Source organism: Hevea brasiliensis, chromosome 13, assembly GCF_030052815.1.
Source record: "Hevea brasiliensis isolate MT/VB/25A 57/8 chromosome 13, ASM3005281v1, whole genome shotgun sequence".
NCBI classification, from domain to species: domain Eukaryota; kingdom Viridiplantae; phylum Streptophyta; class Magnoliopsida; order Malpighiales; family Euphorbiaceae; genus Hevea; species Hevea brasiliensis.
In genome coordinates this window covers 21929490-21953962 of record NC_079505.1, presented here as the reverse complement: position 1 = coordinate 21953962, position 24473 = coordinate 21929490, and the positions used below count along the sequence as shown (strand labels likewise).

The following is a 24473-nucleotide window of genomic DNA, read 5'->3' as shown; positions in this document are numbered from 1 at the left end:
TGGGTCTCAGTTCTCCGATCTCCAGCTTTTTGTATATTGATAGAGGCATTAAACTCACGCTTACCCCAAGATCACAGAGGGCTTTGTCTATTTTCTTGTTACCAATGAGGCAGGGTATGGAGAAGCTTCTTGGATCTTTCAACTTTAGAGGTAGTTTGTTTTGCAGTATGGCACTACATTCCTCTGTTAGAGCTACTGTCCTATAGTCTTCCAGCTTTCTTTTCTTTGATAGATTTTCCTTAAGAAATTTGGCATAGGATGGCATCTGAGAGAGTGCTTCAGTGAAGGGGATGTTGATATAAAATTTCTGTAAAATTTCTAAAAACTTCCCAAACTGCTTGTCCAATTTGGCTTTCTGAAATCTCTGAGGAAAAGGTAGGGGAGGCTGGTATGGCTCTAGTAACTTCTTTTTCTTCCCTGCTTCCTCTTCCTGATCTTTCTTGGCTTCTCCCTCCTTTTTTTCTGCTTGGCTTATAGATTTTTCTAAGGTCTCATTTGTTGGTTCTTTCTCTGATTGTACTAGAGTTCTTCCACTCCTCAATGTAACTGCCTTACAATACTCCCTTGGGTTCATCTCCGATTGACTAGGCAGTTTACCAGCAGCCTTACTTGAAGAACTTGCTTGCTGAGTAATTTGATTTTCTAGCATCTTGTTATGGGTAGCAAGTTGGTCCATTCTGGAAGTCAGCTATTTAATCAATTCATTCTGTTGTTGTTGAGCTGCTAGGAACCCTTCCATCATGGATTCAATATCATCTTTGGTTCAAGTTGCTGAGGTTGAGGAGGCGGTAGTGGCTATGAAAAGTTTTGGCCTCTATTCTGAAATCCAAGGGATGCTGGTGGTTTGTACCCCTGTTGCTTGTCTGTTGGCTGGTTCTGCTGATTGGACCATAAGAAATTTGGGTGTTTCCTCCATCCAGGGTTGTAAGTGTTTGAATATGGATTGTTGGGCTGCCTCTGGTTGAAATTTCCTCCATTATTCACATAGTTCATTTGTTCTATGAAGGGTTCATTGAAGCTGTTATATTCTGAACTCGTGTACCCTCCTCCATAGCTATCCTCATGTTGACTATTCATCCCTACTGCATTGGCTTGCATTTTATTAAGCCTCCTTGTGAGCTGGTCAAATTGGGCATTTATCATGCTTAGGGCGTCTACTTCCAGGACCCCTGCTGTTCTCCCTACATTTCCTCTTTCGTTTGACCACTCATAATTATGGTTTGCAACCCTCTCTAAAATTTCAAGTGCTTGTGTCACTGTTTTCTCCATTAGGTCACCTTCTACAGCTGAATCAACTGTGCTCCTTGTAGAAGGAAGTAACCCATTATAGAAATTTTGCACTAATAGCCAATCCTCTATGCCATGGTGTGGACATTCCCTCTGTACGTCTTTATATCTTTCCCATGTGTCATAGAGTGATTCACCTTCCTTTTGTCTGAAGGTGTTGAGCTCAAGTCTCAGTCTTGTAGTCTTTGCAGGTGGAAAATACCTTGCTAGAAAAGCTTATGAGAGGTTTTCCCCAGTGGTGAATGTTCCAGCTGGTTGAGAGAGTAACCACTTCCTTGCTCTGTCTCAAAGGGAGAATGGGAATGCTCAGAGTCTTATGGCTTGATCAGACACTCCATTCATCTTAAATGTGTCACAAAGGGCAAGAAAGCACTGGAGGTGATAATGTGGATCTTCTATTGGTGAACCTGCAAACTGGGTTTGTTGAATCATTTGAAGCCATGTTGGTTTTAATTCAAAGTTATTGGCTTTCACTGTGGGTCTAGTGACATTGGGCTGAAATCCTTGGACAGATGGAGCTCTATAGTCTCTCAAGAGTCTTCTTCTATCATTATTATCGGCCATGGTTGGAATTTCAGGATCTTCTTGATCATGTTCTTGATGTTTCCTTTCCCTCCTGATAGCTCTCAGAGTTCTGTCTATCTCCGGATCATAGTCCAAAATTTCTTCTTCTGGCCTTGCTCGGGTCATGTACCAGATCGGGTACTTGAGAGAAAAGAAAAGAAATAAAACAAATCAAATAAAATTAGATAATAAAGATAATTGCTTAAATCAGCTAAATTGCCTATCGCTCGATATTACTAAAGCAAAAATCCCCAACAATGGCGCCAAAAACTTATTGTGCTGGTTTTATAACCACCGCAAGTGCACGGATCGCTAACAAGTAATAAAGTGATGAGTAAAGTATCATTCCCACGAGGAATTTGATTAGTAAGTACCAATCTATACAGTAATTTTGACTATTTAGGCTATCAAACAATAAGGGAATGAAAGTTATAATTTTGACTATTTAGGCTATCGAACAATGAGGGAATGAAAGTTATCTATTTTAAACACTAAAATGATAAACTTAAAATGAAGTAATCTATTTTAGAACAATTCCAAAATTAAGATTTCACACTTGAATCTTACTATAGATGTTATCTTGTTTATTTACTAGATTGAGAATCGTTTGCCTTGATGGAAATCAGTCCTAAGGTATTTTAAGTCCTCTCTCAAGGCACCTAGGGTGTATTTTAATTAACTTAAACCCAACTTTCTTGGCGATCAAATTAACTAAAATCCTTTAAGGTCTTTAACCAATTTTGAAGTTCCACAAAGGTATCAGCCTATGTCTAGGTCAGAATTCCTAGGTTCAAGATCTTGATTTTCTAATATTAATCTTCACCTTTCAGTCATTCAATTAATATCTACAATCAATATTAAGTGGGTACCGGTACATAACATGCATTAAGATCACAAGAAATTAAATCAAGGAACAAATCTCAAATCCAATAAATAAAACTTTATGTTTATCCATAATGATTACAAGCATTACTCTCCCAATTTTAGAATATGAAAACTACTCACTCATGAGTTCAGCAAACATCATGATAAAAAAGTAAAGACAGTAAAAAGAAATCATATAGAAAAAATAAAATAATAAAAATCAGTTTAAGGAGATGGAATGAAGGAACCGAAGAGAGTTTGCAGCTTTGATCTTGTAGAACTTCAGCTAGAAAACTCCTCTTAATACTAATATTCTTCTCCTCTAGATGGCTAGAGAGAGTGCAGAATGCAAGTTTCTTTAAAACTCCTAAAAAGTGTTGTCAAAGGATCCCTCCTCTGGTTTTGATGTTTTCTGCTTCTATTTATAATAGTTGTTCTAAGGTTAGGTCATTTTGAGTCCAAAAAGCCTTAGGAGTCTGATTTGAATGTGGAAACAAGAGCGAGAACTTGGGTTTAAAACTGGCTGTCACATGGTACACGGCCCGTGTGTCACTACACTGACCCAGGCCTTGTAACTTACTGGTGTGGAATTGCGGAGTCTTGCATTGGCACAAAGACTTACATGGGTCTGCGTTGGCTACACAAGCCTGGTTACAAGGGCTGTATACTTTTGTTCTCAGAAAGTTCTTTAAGCTTGTGCCCGGTAGAGACTTACATGGGTCCTTGTAGATTACACGGGTCCAACTACATGACCCGTGTGCTTATGTTTCTCCATTGGCTCTCTGGCTTTCATCTGGCAAAAGGTTACATAGGTCTGTGGCTTTGCTTACATGGCCCGTGTACTTTCTATCAGCAGAAATTCAATGTCTTTTGACCTCTCCAAGCTTCCCTTTTGCACTCCTATACTCTCCGGCTTCACCCAAATACCTAAAATGATGCAGAAAACATGGAATTAAGGGTTAACAATAGAAATTATAAAAACTAACGAAATCAACTACTATGAATGAGATTACTTACCTAAATGCTATGAGATAGTATACAATTGTGCTTAAAAACATCTATACAATTTAAGTGTATCAATGGGTGACCGAACTAGGAAGTGACTGCGAACTCAGTTGCTACCCTAATTTCATGTGAGACTCTATGATGCCCCAGGCCTAAGGATAATTGCAAAACAAATGGTAATGTGAAAACTACAGAAAAGAATAGAGAACAAGTTCAAATAATTGAATCAGAGTTCATGAAGTAACTTAGTGTTATAAGAAAATCTGATCAGAGCCGATAAGGGGTAATTTGGTCAATTCAACCTTAGAGGTGACTCTTGGCCTAAATGTCCATTAAAATGTAGGAAATTAAAATTATGAAAAAAAAATTAATAACATAAAGAAGTGTATGGAAGAAAGGAAAAAGAAAAGAAAAAATTTAAAAATTAAGTGCTTTATGACATCACAATGATGCAAGTATGATCTAATTAAAACTAAAATTTTAATTTATGAAAATTAAGGGATAATTATAAATATATAAAGACAAAAATTAAAAAGAAAAAAATTACTTTCTTCTTCCCTTCTAACCAGCCGAATTCCCTCTCTCTCTTTATACCCAAATTCCTCCATTGACAAGTGAGTTCAAGCTTTAAAAACTTGATTTCTTTCCAAAATCTTTAGCATCAAACCATAGAAAACTCCTAATTGGCCTTAGAAAAGAAGATTTGGAAATAAGAAATTAGAAGAAACTTGGAGAATTGGAAGGTTGAGAAGGACATCATAGAGGTAAGTGATTCCAAGCTTTTCTTTTTGCATAATTGATTGGATTTAAGTTAAATATGAGGAAATTAATGAAGAAATGAAAGAAATTTGCATGAACCCTAAATTTAATTTTCGGCCAGCCATGGTATAGTGAGGTTTTGTTGTGCTTTAATCCAATTAAACATGTCTTCAAGCTTAAATGATTAAGTATAAGTAATTAGTATACTTGAATTGCATGAATTGTGGCATTTAGAGAATTAGGGTTTATAGTGGTTAGGATTTTGGAAGAAATTGAGGATTTTTGAGAATTTTTGACCAATTGATGTTGTGATGCTCAATTATGGTTATTTACTGTGCTTATAATTGTGAATTGATGAAAGGAATTGGGATAAGTTGTAGATGTTGAGTTGCTGAATTCTGGACTAATGAGCTCAGCAAGTTTAAATGGCCATAAGTAGAGTTGTGTAGTTCCAATTGGTGTGAGGCCAATTGGAGATGAAACTAGATTCATAATTTCACATTTTTTATGAAGAAACCTTGCTAAAAAACTGATCCTAAGTTGACCTAAAATTTGCTTGAATCCGGAATTGGTGTCCTGATTCTAAACAGAATTGACCAAATGAACAGTACATGTTCATATGGTCATAACTTTGTGTAGAAAGGTCCAAATGACCTGATTCTTGAACCCATGGAAAGCTTAGAAACAATAGAACAACTTTTTTGAGGAACAAAAACCCAAATTGTAACACCCTTATGTTCGGTAGTGTGTTCTACTGTTCCAGAGACCAGTGTTGTCCGGACAGCTAGGATGCCTAGAACTACACTTAGATATGGGTGAGGAGACATAAAATAATGAAATACAAGAAAAGAAAATATAAGAAAAATAAAGGAAAAATAATAGCAATGAAATGTAACCAAATTAAATAAGCCGAGAACCATAGCAATGGGTGACCGCACTGGGAAGTTGCGGCGTGGACTATTGACTAGCCCTGGACTGCGGGAAACCCTGGAAAATATTTTTAAGACATAATTAAAGACTTATTGAAGTATAAATATCATTATAAATATCAAAGAAAAATTAATTAATTAGTACAAAGAAAAACGAGAAATCAAGAAAATGACAAAACTCGGTGTTACTGAAAATTTGAGAATGCAACCCGAATAGGGGCATTATGGTCATTTGACATCCCGAGTTGTCTTTTGACCTAAATTTCCATTAAAAATAAATGATATTACACTTTAGAATTGTTATGAAAAATTAAAATAGTGGTACATAATCTAAATAGCAAAAGATAGGAGGAAAATGTGGAAAATTAGAAAGTTTAACATAAAAAAAAATACTTTTAATCCTATTAGTGCTCCACTAACTCCACTTAAGTGGACATTTAATCAACATATGGACAGAATATGTCTTCATCTTCCTCACTTTGCAAAACCAGCCGAAATTGAAATGCTCTCAAACCTCCATGGCTGAATTGCATGCAAGCTTCACTCTTCCATCTTCAAACTATGATCCTTGCATTTTCCTTCACTAAACTTTGCCTACACATCTTGGGAAACATATAGGCAGCAAGAAAGTTAAGTTTTGGTGAGGTTTTGAAGAATTTCAAAAGTGGTATGTATTTTTGATTCCTATTTCATTAAACTTTGAATGGATGTTGTGGGTAGTTGATTTGTGGAAGAATTTTTGAAGTTTGATGAATTAATGGAGATGTACATTTTGGTAGGCATGGAACTTCAATATGAATAGCTTATTCTTGCATGTAAATAGTGGTTGGAATGATGATTTAAATGTTTGATTGTATTGTAGTTGAATTCCATGTGTAAGGTTTGATTTGGAAGCTTGAAAAGTGAAAATGGAAATTGATGGGTAGGTGTAAACTTGTGGCAGCCTCATGAAGAAGAATGAAGTCTTTGAGTTCATGAAATATTGTTGAATTATGTTATCATTGATGGCAGCATATGTATATGAATAATTGTTTGAATTTGGATATGTGTATAGTGGTTTGAATTTGAACATGTAAATGAGGTATGTCTTGTGGTTAATTGTTGTAATTGGACTTGAAAAATTTTGTATTATAGTGTGTATGTTGAGAGTGATTACAAGCTGCCATAATGACCAAAAATGTGTTGCTAAATGTGTTAATGTTATGGTACAAACCAGAATTGGCATGGAAGAGTGAACTTGGTAAGCATAGGATGAGTAATTGGTAAAGGTTGAACAAATTGTAATAGGGCAGTGTATGTTTTGGCTTACAACCTTAAGTGTGTGGCTCCAATTGGTATGAGACCAATTGGAGGTGAAACTAGGCACAAAATGTGCCAACTTTCATGAAGGAAGCTTACCAAAATCCTGCCTAGAAGGTGACTTGAAAAATGACCAAATCTGGATTAGTGCTTTGAAAACCTAAAAATTAACCATTTGGGCAGTTAGTTTTTTGGCCATAACTCACTCAAAACAAGTCCAATTGACCTAAAATTTTTACCATGAATAGTTGAGACATATATCTACAATTCTTATGAAGACACCAAAGCCCAGAAATGGCCAGAACCAAGCCAAATAGCTTGCATAAATTCAGGTCCAAAAACTGGCCAAACCAAAAGTGACCTAAAAATGACCTAAGCCTACCATTTTGGTACATTCTTTCCAGCATTGGTAAATTGACCATAACTTGGTCTACATAACTTAAAATGACTTGAAATTTTGCCCCGCGTGCAATAAGACATAGACCTATAAGTTTTTAGTTTGGACCGAAACACGAAAATCGAGGGAACTAGGTCATCCGACTATGTCAAATTAGTATACCGAAATCCGGCAAATTGCAATAAAATGCAATATACTTGAAAATGAATTTGGTAACATATACCAACACTAAAAGGCTATTAAATGTGACATATTGGTAACATTAGAATTGACTCACTTAGAGTGCATCAAGGGTCAATATTATAGGTTGACTAATGAAATGAATTGAAGGGAATAGTATCAAGAAAATTTAAATATTGGATTTTATTGTTAGAAACAAATTCATTGAGTACTGAAACACTTTAAATTGTGTGTTTCAGTTGAAAAGGATATTGAGAAGCATAAGGAACACTAAGTTAGGGCCAAGAGGCATGTATCAGAGGTTTGTGCACAATAGTTATTTCTTTTGAATTTTTCAATTGAAATAAATTATGATTATTTGTATGTTATTGTTTTAAATTGTGTTTGTGCACAATAATTTTGATTTCTTATTTTCTACTTAAAAATTTATTTGAACATTATAGTTTTAAATTGTGTCTGTGCACAATACTTTTTATATTCACTGTTTTTTAAAAAAAAATTATTTGGAGAAATGAGTTATGAATAATTTTTTATTGTTTTGGCCTTGAGAATCTTATTTGGAAATTATTGTGTTGCCTACATTGCAAATGGAAATTTTGAGATAAAATATGATTTGGGAATTATATGAAATATTGTGATTTGGAATTGTTTTGATTCACACTTGGCATGACACTGTTATTATATTCCTCCCTCTTTGATTTGTCAGTCTGAGGTGAGTGTGGATGAGTACTCATTATCTAGCTAGCTTCCTCCCTCATTGATTTCGATTATTGGGGTGAGTGTGCCTTGTCGTGGTGTACAACACGGCATGTGTGGAAAAATTTTGTGTCATGGCCTAAATTGTGTTATTGATTGGCAACACTGTGTTATTCAGTTATTTGATCAAATGGTGTTATTGATTGGCAAAACTGTATTATTCAGTTATTTGATCAAATGGTGTTATTGATTGGCAAAACTGTGTTATTCAATTGTTTAATCAAATTTGTGTTATATGAACTTTGTAAATTGTGAAATGGAACTGCGAATTATTTGATTTGTGAATTGTCAATAAAAGATTTATATATCACATTTCAAATTGTTATTGTACTGCTTGAGTAAATTTTACTCACGATAGCTTTCATTCTTTGTCGCAGTAGACAGATCGAGAGCGCAGATAGGCTGCTAATGCTATAATGAGAGTTCATCGGGTATATTGAGTATACCTGTAACATCCTCGTTTTCGTAGTCCGTACATTCTACTGTTCCGACAGCTAATGTCTGCCCCGGAAAGTCAGAATGTCTGGAACTACACTTCGGTGATAATGAACAGACATATAATGATGAAATAAATAAAAAGAAAATGCAAGAAAAATCAAAGACAAATGAAAGAGAGAAAATGAAGCTAAGTTAAACGAGCCGACACCACAGCGATGGGTGACCTCACTGGGAAGGCCGTTGCCGACCCTAGGACCATGGGGAACCCTCATAATTTAATTTTGGGACGTAGGTAAAGGTCTATTAAAATATAATTGACACTAGAATTATTAAAGAAAATTAATAAATTAGTACAAAGAAAAACGAAAAATCGAGAAACAGACAAAAATCGGTGTTACCAAAAAATTGGGAATATAGCCCGAAGTGGGGTATTTTGGTCATTTGACACCTAGAGTTGCCTTTTGACCTAAATGTCCATTAAAAATAAGTGATATAAAAATTTTGAAAATGTCATGAAAATAAGAAATATTACTCATAATGTAAATTAAAGGAAAATAAGGGCATTAGTGCAATTAGGGAAAACTTGGATTATTATAATGTTAATGTTAATTAGTGGAGCACTAAGTGGACACTTAGTGGACTATAAAAGCTCACTTGAGGATAAAGTGGACAACCATTTGATCACTTTCATCTTCTCCATTCTTCTTTGCCGAATTAAAAATCCTCCAAGCTTCATCCATGGCCTCCCAATATACAAGCCTTCATCCACCTATGATCAAGCCATCATTTCTTCAAGAGTCCTTCATTAAACTTCTTCTACACATCATGGGCAGCATGTAGGAAGCAAGAAAGAGGAGTTTTGGTGAAGTTTAATCAAGCCCAAGTTGAGGTTAGTGCTAGTTTTCCTTACCTCACTTAATTAAACTTTGTACTAAAGTGGAGATGAGTTGAATTATTGAAAAATTGGAAGGATTGGATGAATATTTAATGGTGATTGAATTTGGCAACCATGGAACCTAAAGAGGTTTGAATTATCTTTACATGTAGTTGATGGGAAATGATATTGATTAAGGTAATTAGAGGTCCTAGCAAATTAACTTTATGTGTATGTTGAGATTGAGTAATTGAATTAGGAGTTTGAAAGAATTGTTGAAGACCTTGGATAATTGTTGAATTGGGGCAGCCTTGAGAAGCATGAAAATGGTTAATTTATGCATATTATTGTTGATTAATGATGCTTAATTTATGTGATTATAAGTGGTAGAATTTAATTGTAAGAGTACATGTGAGGTTGACAATGTGAAAGTGGGTTTTGAACAAAATTTTGAAGACTTGGACAATTGAGCTTGAAATTGACAGCCTATAATGTTATGAAATTGTATGTGAATTTATGTAATATATTGATGAGATGTGATGGTATTAAATTGTGGGCAGCATGTGTAGTTAAAATGGAAGTGTTTGTATAACATAAGTGTTGATGTACATTGAATTTGGGTGGATGTAAATGTTGAAGTTTAATGTTGTATTGTGTGCCTTATGCCCTTGAGTATTCTGCCCAGAATTCTTGCTGGAATTGTGTATAATATATATATATATATATATATATATATATATATAAGTGCCATAGATTGAATATTGAAATATTGGGAGGAGGAGGATTGTTAAAATTGGAAGTGTGATGTTCAAATGCAGGTTGTGTATGTTGGCAGCACTTAAATTAGGTCATAAGTGCAATATTGTGAACCCAATTGGTATGAGGCCAATGGAGGGTGAAACGAGACACCAAATAGGCCAACTTTCGTGTAGAAATGTTGCCAAAATTCTGCCTAGAAACTGACCTTAAAAATAACCAAATCCGGAATAGCAACCTTGCAACCCAGATTTTTGACCATATGAACAGTAGTCCTTGGGATGACCATAACTCATTCAAAAACAGGTCCAATTGACCTAAAATTTTTACTATGGTTATTTTAGACATAGATCTACAATTCATATGAAGACACCAAAGCCCAGAAATGGCCAGAACTAAGTCAAATAGCTTGCACAAGTTCAGGTACCAAAACTGCCAGAACTAAAATTGACCAAATTTTGCACTAAAGGTGCAATCTGTCCAGCTTTAGTAAATTGACCATATCTTGCTCTATACAACTCAGAATGACCTGAAATTTTGCACAGAGTGCAATAAGACATAGAGCTACAATTCTTATGAAGACACCAAAACCCAGAAATGGATAGAACCAAGTCAAATGGCTTGCACAAGTTCGGGTACAAAAACTGCCGAACCAAAAGTGACCTAAAATTGACCAAATTTTGCACTAAAGGTGCAATCTGTCCAGCATTGGTAAATTGACCATATCTTGGTCTACACTGAAAGAACGGAAGCGTGAAAAACACAAGATTATACCATTGAATTCAAAAATTTTCACCTAGGGTCACATGCACCATGCAAGATTTATTTTTATCTATTTGATTTCAATGATAAACAACATATTAAAACTCTTTTAATATGTTTTTGGATCTGTATTTGCCATTTAAGATTTTAAAATTAATCAGATTAATTTTAGAACCCTAGATTAAATCAAGAACGATTACACTAACCTCTTGATGTGCTGCAGCGTGTCTGCGCCTTTGAGATTCGTCTTCAGGACACCAGATGTTGTCCCTCTAGCTTGTCCACACCAAGAACACCTATGGTAGCCCTTGAACAGCATCTAAAGCCTTTTCTATTAATTAGAAATTCAAGTTCTGCCTTTTAAGAGATTAGAGATGTAAACAGGACACTAGAAACAATTTCTAGTGTTCTTAATTCAAGAGATTGATGGCTAATCTCTTTGAATTGATGAGAGATGAAGAGAAATAGCTGGAGAGGCTCAAAGTGGCGTGACATATGAGAGGAGAGGCTGCTGGTTATGTTTTCTTTTCATAACCATACTTAAATAGCTAGGTTAACACATTAAACCCTAGCCACATGTCACATTTTGATTAGCTCTAGGTTTAAGTGACCCAATCACATTGTGCCAAGTGTCAAACCTATATTTAATCTTGATTTTAATCATCTTACATGATTAAAAAAAACATTTGGCAAGCTTATGTGTTATGCCATGTGTCACCATCTCATGGTGCCACGTGTCACACTGTGAAATGACCAAAATGCCCCTGTGTCTTAATTTTGAGTTCTTAACCCAAAATAATTATTTTCTTCTTCTAATTAATTTATATCAAATATAAATTAATTAATTAATCTCTATTAATTAATTTCTCATCAATTAAATTCATATTTAAACACTTTAAATATAAATTTAATTAATACTACACATCCAATAATCTAGATTTGGTTTCAAGTCATGCTAGGGACTTTGCAATTTTATTGCAAACCAAATCTATTTAATTAATCAATTAAACTCTTTAATTAATTAATTAAATCATATTTAAATAGGTGATAACTTGTGTATGTGTGTGACTTACTAGGCTCATCACTAATTGGCAATGAGACATGATATCAACTCTTAATATCATCAGAACTCTTTCTTATCATAAATGATTTCTCTAAATCATTTTATGAACCTCATAGACCATGGTTAACACCTAGCATAGCATGCCATGGCCACCCAATTAGTAATAAGATTTACCTTAAATGAACCTATAATCATATGTTACCATGCACTAGAATCTCTGTTACAAAATCCCAACTCAAAATGCCGAGTCATGGTTTATGTCAAACTCCATTTGCTATGAATATTATGTTCTCTTTTAATTCCAGTTCTTGATTAAAAGATTTTCTCATCGAAACTCTTTTACGAATAAATCTATCTGTCTGGCCAGAACTTGAAACATCAAGAACAATTAAATGAACATAGGATTTTATCTCTATTTACTTAGAGGCAGATTCCATCTTGATCAACACCTACCTCCATATATAACTAGTAGGAGCCAACAGATGCCCATATACCCATACATAGTACAAGTATGAAAGCGATCAAACTCAAACTACCTATATACAAGATAACTGTGCTATCTCAGTCTAAAGATTATATGCAGATATGATTTATGACAAAACATTGACAAGAGTAAACTCCATGTGCTTGTCATAAGTGTCACCGTTCGACCTACTTATCATTTATAAGTGCCTATCATATTTGTTATATGGCATGAGACTCACCATTCCATCTTATTTATATCTCATATAAATAACTTGGGAACAAATATGAATACAATCTTTCTGGATAAGTCATGTCCTTATTATGAAGTATCCTCGATTGTGAACCTATTTATGATACTTTGTACTAGAAATATTGTCACTCATATTCTTAACAACTTAAGAATAATATTTCTAACAAAATATCAATGGACCTTTTCTATTACACATAAATATATTATGTAAACGGAAAAGTGGAAATGCCTTTTATTAATAAAATTATGTACAAGATACATACTAAATGATATGCTCTAGGGCATACTACTAACAATCTCCCACTAGCACTAGAGCCATTCATTACAATATTTTAGACCCATCTTCTCAAGATGTCAGTCTAACTGAGCTTGTGACAAAGGCTTAGTGAATGGATCAGCTGGTTTTTCAGCTGATGTTATTTTTCTGCATGGCTATATCGCCTTGCCCAACTATATATCTGATAATGTGGTAGTGCCTTTCTATGTGTTTGGATTTTGGGTGAGACCTTAGTTCCTTAGCCTGTATGACTGCTCCATTGTTGTCACAGTGTAATGGAACTGCTGACTCAATGGAAGGAACTACTGTAAGTTCTGTCACGAACTTCTTTATCCAAACAGCTTCCTTTGCAGCATCTGATGCAGCAATATACTCAGCCTCAGTAGTGGAATCTGCAGTCGTGCTCTGTTTGGAACTCTTCCAACTGACTGCACCTCCATTACAAATGAACACATATCCAGAGGTAGACTTTCTATCATCGATATCTGATTGGAAATCAGAATCAGTATAACCATCCAATTGCAAGTCTCCACCTCCATATATCAAGAATAAATCCTTAGTTCTTCTCAAGTACTTAAGGATATTCTTGTGACTATCCGATGTTCCAAACCTGGATTGGATTGATACTGCTAGTCAAACTAACGAGATATGCGATATCCGGCCTAGTACACAACATTGCATACATTAAACTTCCAATAGCCGAAGCATATGGAATCCTGGCCATCTTATCTCTTTCTTCAGGTGTCTTTGGAGACATCTCTTTAGAAAGGTGGATACCATGTCTCACTGGTAACAATCCTCTCTTGGAATCAAGCATGTTAAACCTCTTTAACACCTTTTCCAAGTATAGACTTTGGGATAAACCAATTATTCTTTTCGCTCTATCTCTATAGATGCGAATCCCAAGAATATAGGTTGCCTCCTAAGTCTTTCATGGAGAATGTATTTGACAACCATACCTTTATAGTCGTCAACATACCGTATCATTACCCATCAACATGTATGTCATCCACATATAAGAGAAGGAAAGTGTTAGCACTGTCACTAACCTTCTTATATACACATGGCTCATCCTTATTTTTGATAAAACTAAAAGATTTAATGGCTTCATCAAAACGGATGCTCCAACTCCTCGAAGCTTGTTTCAACCCATAAATGGATTGCTTTAGCTTGCATACCTTGGAACCATCTTGGGATTCAAATCCCTTAGGTTGTTCCATGAAAATGTTTTCTTCAATGTATCCATTGAGAAAAGTCGCTTTGACATCCATCGCCAAATCTCATAATCATAGTATGCACTATTGCTAATAAAATCATAATTGATTTAAGCATGGCAACAGGCGAGAAAGTCTCCTCATAGTCTATTCCTTGCCTTTGGCGAAACCCTTTCGCTACTAGCCTTGCCTTATAGGTCTCTACCTTTCCATTAGAACCAATTTTCTTCTTGAAAACCCATTTGTTCCCTATAGGTCCAATACCTTCTGTGGGTCAACAAGATCCCAAACTTGATTCTTATACATGGAATCAATCTCGATTTCATAGCATCAATCCATTTTGAAGAGTCTATATCGATATAGCTTCTTCATAGGTAAGTGGATCATCTCCATGATCTACTTCTTCATGAGTAGACAACTCTTGTTCTTCTTTACAAGAAACCATATCTCACCGTGGGTGAGATACCTGGTTGTTCTCGAGGAACAGTGTAGATGTTTCATCAATGGGTATAGGTTGACTAGATGGATCTATATCCATCGATTCTGGTTGGTCGAATTCTCCAATTCTAACTCTATTTGCCTTCCTTTGCCTCCTTCTTGAACAAACTGTTGTTTAAGAAATGTGGCATCTCTACTTATCACAACCTTTTGTGAAGTAGGCAAATAAAAATAATATCCAAAACTATCTTTTGGATATCCAACAAATCGACCTCTTTACGATCTGGTCTCCAATTTATCGGTGTTGACTTTTTGATATAAATTTGGACAACCCCAAATCTTAACATGCTTAAGACTTGGTTTTCTTCCATGCCATATCTCATAAGGTGTGGAAGAAACTGATTTTGATGGAATCCTATTCAGAATATACAAAGCTGATTCTAATGCAAATCCCCAAAAGGAGATTGGCATATCAGTATAGCTCATCATACTACGTACCATATCCAATAGGGTACGATTTCTCCTTCAGATACACCATTCGGTTGTGGCGTTCTGGAGAGTCGGTGAGAAACAATGCCATGCTCTCTCAAGTATTCATCAAATTCAAGACTCAAATATTCACCTCCACGATCGATCAAGAGCTTTAATATTTTTTCCTGTTTGATTTACTACTTCAGATTTAAATTCCTTAAACTTTTCAAAGGATTCATGTTTGTATTTCATCAAATACAAATACCCAAACCTTGATTTATCATCAGTAAAGGTAATAAAATAATGAAAGCCCCCTCTAGCCATTTCTTTAAATGGACCACATACATCACTATGTATTAGCTCCAAAATATTTTCAGCTCTTAGCCCTTGTCCAACAAAGGGTGATCTAGTCATTTTGCCTCAAGGCAAGATTCACAAGTTGGAGTAGGCTCGAGCCCAATGAGGATAGAATCCCCATTTTCTCCAATTTTGCAATCCTATCTTCTGCAACATGACATAACCTTAAGTGCCAAATATATTTTGAACTTGAGTTGGTTTTTCACCACGGCATTGCATTCATTTAGATTGCTATACTCTGGCCAGTGGAAACACTTTCTTACTGGCAATGGAAACACTTTCCTGTTGGCAGTGGAAACACTTTCCTTTGCCTCCATCAGCTTTAGTCTTACTTTTCTGTTTAGCTATTTTCTTGGAAGGACCAGGAATCGAGGTTTCTTTTTCTTATTGCCTTTCTTCTTGTTGGACTTTCCAGTAAGAAGATGCAACCAAAGCTACCTCTTTTTCTTTATTGCTGGCATATTCTTTTGGGCAATAACCAGCATATTGAGTAATTCACTAAGGTGCATTCTGTTTAGTCATATGGAAATTTGTCACAAAATTCCCAAAAGACTCGTGAAGGGATCAAGGATCAAATCCGTTTGTAGTTGGAAATCCATGTTGAAGTCAAGATGTTCCAACTGCTCAATCACCGAATCATCTTGTGGACATGATCCCCAACATTACATCCCTCGGACATCCTCATGCGGAACAGCTGCCTAGATATATCATACCTAGCATTCCTGTTGTGCTCACCATACAACTCTTGTAGGTGAAGGAGGATCTCACTAGCACTCTGCATGTTCTCATGTTGCTTCTGTAACTCATTACTCATGGAAGCAAGCATGTAACACTTAGCTCTCATATCATGCTCCTTCCACTTGTCCAAAGTATCATGTTCCTCTTGTGTGGCCTCTGGAGGTAAGGGACCAGGAACATTTGAATCTAGAACATATCCTATCTGTTCAAGGTTCAGACAAGTTTCAAATTTCTTAGCCAATCGCATGATTAGGTCTGTCAACTGTTGTGATCAAGTATGCTTGCAAGGATATTGGATGGTGGTGGTTGTTTTGTGCTCATTTTTATCGAGAAAATTAAGCTGCAGAAAATAACCAGATTAATTAGTAAATGTATCATGTAATTAACCAAAATGATTATGGTCTTTTAATCAAATTGGTCCTCCCACTAACTTAGCGAATCCTACACTTCCAAAGTAGAAAATGGAAATCCTAGTTGGATGGATTTCTAGTGGGTGATTGAATTCTTATAATTCTATTGATCATCCTCAGGTACATCCATTATTGGAATTACAATAAACTATAAGTGAGCAACTCTTTGCCCATCACATCTCATGTGAGGTTCAATCCTTTACCTAGCCCCTAATGCTCAAAATCTCGGTACATCCATTATTGACTTATCTTGCATTAGTTAAGTTGATCCCATTGAGCCGATAATTATGCAAATAATTTTAATGTCCTCAGTACATCCAATATTGGCCACTAAACCATTTACATATTTACAACATCTCATGCTTAACAATTATTCTTAAGAAAATCTCTTAAATAAATTGCATCTTATGCAACTATTTAAAATTTCTTAAAATAATTGCCCCAATGGAGGGCCTATGTTATAATTACTTTAATTATAGCATTTCCAACTTAATCATTTGTTTGGAAGATTTTATGGTCATTCTATTTACTATTAAGGTCTCACTTTGCACATTATCCATTTAGCATGCATATATCATATAATTGCATACATTCCCATACATCTCATGCATTCATGGATAAGCAGTAAATATGGTATGATCATGGACTTTCTAAGGATTCAATCTGAGCCACCAAGAATTGAATCAGGGCATTCTAGGTGCATTTCATTCATTCATTTTACAAGAGTTGCTGAAGGAGTACATAATCAACACTTGATCTTGAATTCCTCCCACTGGTCCCACCAATGCTCTTGACCTCCTTGAACTTCTTGCAATCCAATATTGCATAGTAATCCTTGGCATACCAAGGCGAATTTACAAGAACTTAAATAAATGAAATTACAACCCAAAAATTATTACAAACTTAATAATACATGCCCAAAATAAATTAAAATAAATTAATTAATTTACAATCCCAAAGAAACATAAAAGAAATAAATCCAATCACATTGGTCTTTTATAGTCCATGATCATCCATCATGCATATCACTATTTAAGATTTAAATAAAAAATTCTTACTTAAATTTAATTTAATATCTCATATTCTTCTTAATTATCCATATTTGAATATGATTCAAATAAATTTAAAATTCAGATTTGAATCTCATTCAAACAAATTTAAAAATTCAGATTTGAATCACATTCAAACAACTTCAAAAATTCAGATTTGAATCACATTCAAACATTTTTAAAAATCAGATTTGAATCACATTCAAACATTTTTAAAAAATCAGATCTGAATTTTATTCAATCAATTTTAAAAAAATCAGATTTAAATATGATTCAAACAACTTTAAAAATTCAGATTTGAATCACATTCAAACAACTTTTAAAATTCAGATTTGAATCACATTCAAACAATTTTTTAAAATTCTGATTTGAATTATAATTTAATTGTGTGATAAAAACTACTAATTAAACACTTTAATTAGTCAAAGAATAGGCCTTAGATCATACAACAATTGAAGAATTAAAAGCCAAACATTAAACCACCAATGGAAGCCAAACCATGCGCACCATTGATGGTGTTTTTTCAAGTATGCCGCCAACTTGCTTTGCAACCAGCAATGAACATTTGATCTCATGATCAAACACACAATTAAATCATATAATCAACAATCTAAATGGCAAATATAGTGGCTCTGATACCAATTGAAAGAACGGAAGCGTGAAAAACACAAGATTATACCATTGAATTCAAAAATTTTCACCTAGGGTCACATGCACCATGCAAGATTTATTTTTATCTATTTGATTTCAATGATAAACAACATATTAAAACTCTTTTAATATGTTTTTAGATCTGTATTTGCCATTTAAGATTTTAAAATTAATCAGATTAATTTTAGAACCCTAGATTAAATCAAGAACGATTACACTAACCTCTTGATGTCTTTGCAGCGTGTCTGCGCTTTGAGATTCGTCTTGAGGACACCGGATGTTGTCCCTCTAGCTTGTCCACACCAAGAACACCTATGGCAGCCCTTGAATAGCATCTAAAGCCTTTTCTATTAATTAGAAATTCAAGTTCTTTTAAGAGATTAGAGATGTAAAGCAGGACACTAGAAACAATTTCTAGTGTTCTTAATTCAAGAGATTGATGGCTAATCTCTTTGAATTGATGAGAGATGAAGAGAAATAGCTGAGAGGCTCAAAGTGGCGTGACATATGAGAGGAGAGGCTGCTGGTTATGTTTTCTTTTCATAACCATACTTAAATAGCTAGGTTAACACATTAAACCCTAGCCACATGTCACATTTTGATTAGCTCTAGGTTTAAGTGACCCAATCACATTGTGCCAAGTGTCAAACCTATATTTAATCTTGATTTTAATCATCTTACATGAATAAAAAACATTTGGCAAGCTTATGTGTTATGACAAGTGTCACCATCTCATGGTGCCACGTGTCACAATGAAATGACCAAAATGCCCTCTGTCTTAATTTTGAGTTCTTAACCCAAAATAATTATTTTCTTCTTCTAATTAATTTATATCAAATATAAATTAATTAATTAATCTCTATTAATTAATTTCTCATCAATTAAATTCATATTTAAACACTTTAAATATAAATTTAATTAATACTACACATCCAATAATCTAGATTTGGTTTCAAGTCATGCTAGGGACTTTGCAATTTTATTGCAAACCAAATCTATTTAATTAATCAATTAAACTCTTTAATTAATTAATTAAATCATATTTAAATAGGTGATAACTTGTGTATGTGTGTGACTTACTAGGCTCATCACTAATTGGCAATGAGACATGATATCAACTCTTAATATCATCAGAACTCTTTCTTATCATAAATGATTTCTCTAAATCATTTTATGAACCTCATAGACCATGGTTAACACCTAGCATAGCATGCCATGGCCACCCAATTAGTAATAAGATTTACCTTAAATGAACCTATAATCATATGTTACCATGCACTAGAATCTCTCAGTTACAAAATCCCAACTCAAGCTGGAGTCATGGTTTATGTCAAACTCCATTTGCTATGAATATTATGTTCTCTTTTAATTCCAGTTCTTGATTAAAAGATTTTTCTCATCAGAAACTCTTTTCTGAATAAATCTATCTGTCCTGGCCAGGAACTTGAAACATCAAGAACAATTAAATGAACATAGGATTTTATCTCTATTTACTTAGAGGAACAGATTCCATCTTGATCAACACCTACCTCCATATATAACTAGTAGGAGCCAACAGATGCCCATATACCCATACATAGTACAAGTATGAAAGCAGTATCAAACTCAAACTACCTATATACAAGATAACTGTGCTATCTCAGGTCTAAAGATTATATGCACTGATATGATTTATGACAAAACATTGACAAGAGTAAACTCCATGTGCTTGTCATAAGTGTCACTGGTTCGGCCTACTTATCATTTATAAGTGCCTATCATATTTGTTATATGGCATGAGACTCACCATTCCATCTTATTTATATCTCATATAAATAACTTGGGAACAAATATGAATACAATCTTTCTGGATAAGTCATGTCCTTATTATGAAGTATCCTCGATTGTGAACCTATTTATGATACTTTGTACTAGAAATATTGTCACTCATATTCTTAACAACTTAAGAATAATATTTCTAACAAAATATCAATGGACCTTTTCTATTACACATAAATATATTATGTAAACGGAAAAGTGGAAATGCCTTTTATTAATAAAATTATGTACAAGATACATACTAAATGATATGCTCTAGGGCATACTACTAATATACACAACTCAGAATGACCTGAAATTTTGCCCCGCGTGCAATAAGACATAGACCTACAAGTTTGTAGTTTGGACCAAAACCCAAAAACCGAGGGAACTAGGTCGTCCAGCTAGGTCAAAATAGTACACCGAAATCCGATAAATTGCAATAAAATGCAATACAGTTGGAAATAAAATTGGTAACATATACCAACACTAAAGGGCTATAAAATGTGACATATTGGTAACATTAGAATTGACTCACGTAGAGTGCATCAAGGGTCAACATTATAGGTTGACTAATGAAATGAATTGAAGGGAATAGTACCAAGAGAAATAAGACTTTAAGCTAGACAAATCTAGCACACAAAAATTGAGAAATTGACCAAAATTTGCACCAAAGGTGCAATCTGTCCAGTTTTAGTAAATTGACCATAACTTGGTCTATACAACTCGGAATGACCTGAAATTTTGCCCCGCGTGCAATGAGACATAGAACTACAATTTTGCTTCTTTGACCAGAATCTAAAAACTAAGAGAAATAGGACTTTAAGCTAGACCAATCTAGCACACAAAAATTGAGAATTTGACATTTACATACAATGATGCTTGAAGCAATTTGGCAATGAATGCCAACTTGTAAAAATGGTAAATTGCACTATATTGGCAGCATATTAAAATGCAAATTGTGACATGTTGATACTAGAATCAACTTATCCATGATGTATTAGCAGGTCAATATTTTCATTGACTATGGAATTGTGTAATGACCAGTAACCGCTGAAAATAAAGAAATTAATCTTTAATCTTGTAATATGCCCTAGTTTGCCTAGTTGACTAGTTTGGATAGGTTGGCATGCCAATAGGATTCTCGATACTGCTCAGAAATGACTTTACGTCATACTGTGTTTTATGGCTTATTATGCCATACTATGATTTTAATAGCCTATGGCTATACAGTTTGTGTTATTATACTCGGCTTAATGCCTGATTGATTATATGGCTTTTTAGCCACCTTTGTTTACACCGAGATACATTGTGACCGATGGTGTGACGGCCGAGGTACTAGGTACCCGGTGCTAGTATATCCGTTTATCCGATCTGGTCGATGTATAGGCTATATGGGCGATCATTTAAAACATTATTCAATTCAGGAAGCTGAGTTAAGTTAAGTATAATGAAATTTCAGTACAATTAAATTAAGTATTGAATGAATGAGTAAAAGAAATTAACAAAAGCAACATAACAAAAATATAAATTGTAGAATCGTAGAGACTTGAAATACAATACAGTTAGAATAATTTGTATACTGGGTAGTATTACTGAAAAGTTATAAACTAAGCACTTCCAAAGAGGAACAAACTAGTATATAAGATCGTTGATACTAGAAATACCATACTAAATTAAATTGATTCTCGAGTATCCGAATTATGATTTATTTCTTTCTTTATTTGTATATATTATTTCTTGTTATACTATTGCACCACTAAGTAGAAATGCTTAGCGCGATGGAATTGCTTCCTCGAGCAGGTACTGAAGGTAAAACCAGATGGTATCAGCGAGATTTTGGAGTCGGATCTGCAGAAGTGTCAGAAGAGTTCAAGATTGTCACCTCCTCAGCAATGCATGTAGATAGGGCTCATTTTATACATGTTATGTATATTGTTCATTCCTAGCACATTGTAAATTATTTGTATATCTTGTACAAAATAAACTCATGTAATTAACCTATGAATTATGGAAGCTACTCAAAGTAAGTATTTTAATATGTGAATTGAATTTGAGTTATAATGAGATTGTACTTGTGAATATTGAGATGTTGAAAATCTGATGAGATTTCTGAGAAATCTGGATACTGTATTGAGATACATTATGTTCGAAAATTTTTGAGACTATTAAGTTTGAGAAATTGAGTATATATTGAAATTGTTTTTGGCAGGTTCAGAAGAACTGTTAGTCCAAATTACAGTCGGCACGTTGCCGGATTATCGTTAAAATTTTTGAAATTTCCAAATTAGTTAGATTTTGATAAAAGTAAAAATAGCCTAAACCTTAAATAAAGTTTTTGAACAAGTAAATTAAGAACTGTAATGAAATTAGATAAGATCAGGTGCTCCAGCACGCCGTGTAGCACGCCTTGCTCGGCTACACTATAGTCGGGTGAGGGGTGTTACAATACCATATTTTTTGCATTTTGTATTGTAATGTATGTTCACTGTATGTATATATTGTTCTTGGTTTTGAGTAGTTGTAAATTAAAATTGTACATTAAAATTGTAAACTAAATTTATAAATTATTTTAGCTTGTAAATATTGTAATATATTTCTTTTATCTCGTTTTTTGGAAACACTGGGAAATTGATTATTGAACTGTGTTGAAAATGTTTGAGAAATTTATTGTGTTGAACAAATTGTTGGAGTTTGGGATTGAGGAATTATATATTTGAAGTGTTTTTTACCGGTTTTTGAAGAACTGTTTTATTCAAAATATAGATGGCACTCTGCCAAAATTTTTTCAGAAATTATTAATACTTCAAATGTGTTATTTGGTTTCACATCAATTAAAAAAATTTTTTTTTAACACCTATCAATAGTGCTCACCACTGTAAAAGAAGTAAGAAAAGTTTTAAAATTCCTTGTAGTGTATTTAATGGGTTATCAGTAGACGAAATTGGTAATTCATTAGGTATACTACAGGATCATATTATGCCTTACGGAGGGGTAGGGTGTGACACAAATTCTGACCATAACCTAATCAAATTGCAAACCAAATTTAGCTCATTAAAACTGCTAGAACCAAAAATTGCCTAGAAATTCTTGACATGGACCAATTCGGCCAGTTATGGTAAAAATGCCATAACTTGAGATAAAAAAAAAAAAACGTCCAAATGGAGTGATTCAAAAAGGAAATTAAAGTAGAGACAGTAAGGAACAACTTTGATGAAGAAAGTTTATCCAAATTTCCATTGTAGATTGGTCCAATGGAATAGTAAACATTGGTAACAAAAACTGAAATTTTGAAATTACTTCTAGAAAGACTTGAATTGTAATTGGCAACTAAAGCCAATAAGTTTATAACCCAAAATGTGATACTAGCATGAAATTAAAAATTGTATACCTATTATTTATGAAATAGTCAAAAATTAGTATGAATAGTAATGTGAATAGTAACTACAATCACATCAAATGCAAAGAACCCAACCTTATAAGACTTTATGAGTAAATTAAGTATGCAAAACTCAATTGTTGGATTAATTATTAGAAATGATTTGGATGGGTATTGAAACACTATAATTATATGTTTCAGTTGGAAAGGAGCCGTCCACGGAAGGAGGAAAAAGTGGATTAAATCAAGACTAGTTCAAGAGGTTCGTGCCGAACAACTATTTTCTTTTTGTTTTTTTCAAATTGAATTTTGTATTTAATGAGTTGTGGAAATGGTTTTATGATTTTTATTACATTGAATATCTTGATTGAAAAATTATGTGTTGCTAGCTCACTTTTCGGTAATTATTTTGAATGAAATAAGAATGTGGGTTGATGAATATCTTTGATGATTGGAAAATTTTTGAAATGGTTTGAAACCACAGTTGATATGACTATGTGTTCAGAATTCCTCACTAGCTTGCCTAGTGGGATGAATTAGATTGTATTCCCTCTCTGGCTGAAGTGTTGAGGTGTGTGTCAGTTGAGGACGAATTGAATGAGTACTCATATATATGTGCTAGCTAGCCTTTGAATTCCCCATTAGCCTTTGGTTATTGGGACGAATTGGATAATCGTGTCATAATCTAAACTGTGAGACTTTTCAGAAATTATTGTTTTATAATTGATGGAATAAAATTTGCTTTTACTAAGTGATTATCTAACTTTAGAAATAAAGTATGATTTTATGTGTTATTTTTTTTTAAGTTGTGTACTACTGAGTTTTTGGCTCAGCGATAGCTTATTTATGTTGTCGCAGGTAAAGAGGCAGATAAAGCAGCAGAATAGGCTACTTGTAACGTAGAGTGAACATTATTTTGAAGTCGTTATTGGGTATATAGATTATACCCTTGTAAATTTTCTTTTGATGTAAATGTATCTGTGTGTATGTATATAAAAGACTTGAGCAGTTATATAAAAATTTTGAAATTTTTTTTTTATTAGG

General features: G+C 34.0%; 1 non-coding gene across 1 annotated transcript; it reads left to right on the top strand.

Moving 5' to 3' along the window:
- Window positions 1-1357: 1357 nt before the first annotated feature.
- On the top strand, window positions 1358-1464 carry LOC131172324 (small nucleolar RNA R71). Its single transcript, XR_009142806.1, has one exon. It is a non-coding gene; the product is annotated as a small nucleolar RNA R71 (small nucleolar RNA).
- Window positions 1465-24473: the final 23009 nt, after the last annotated feature.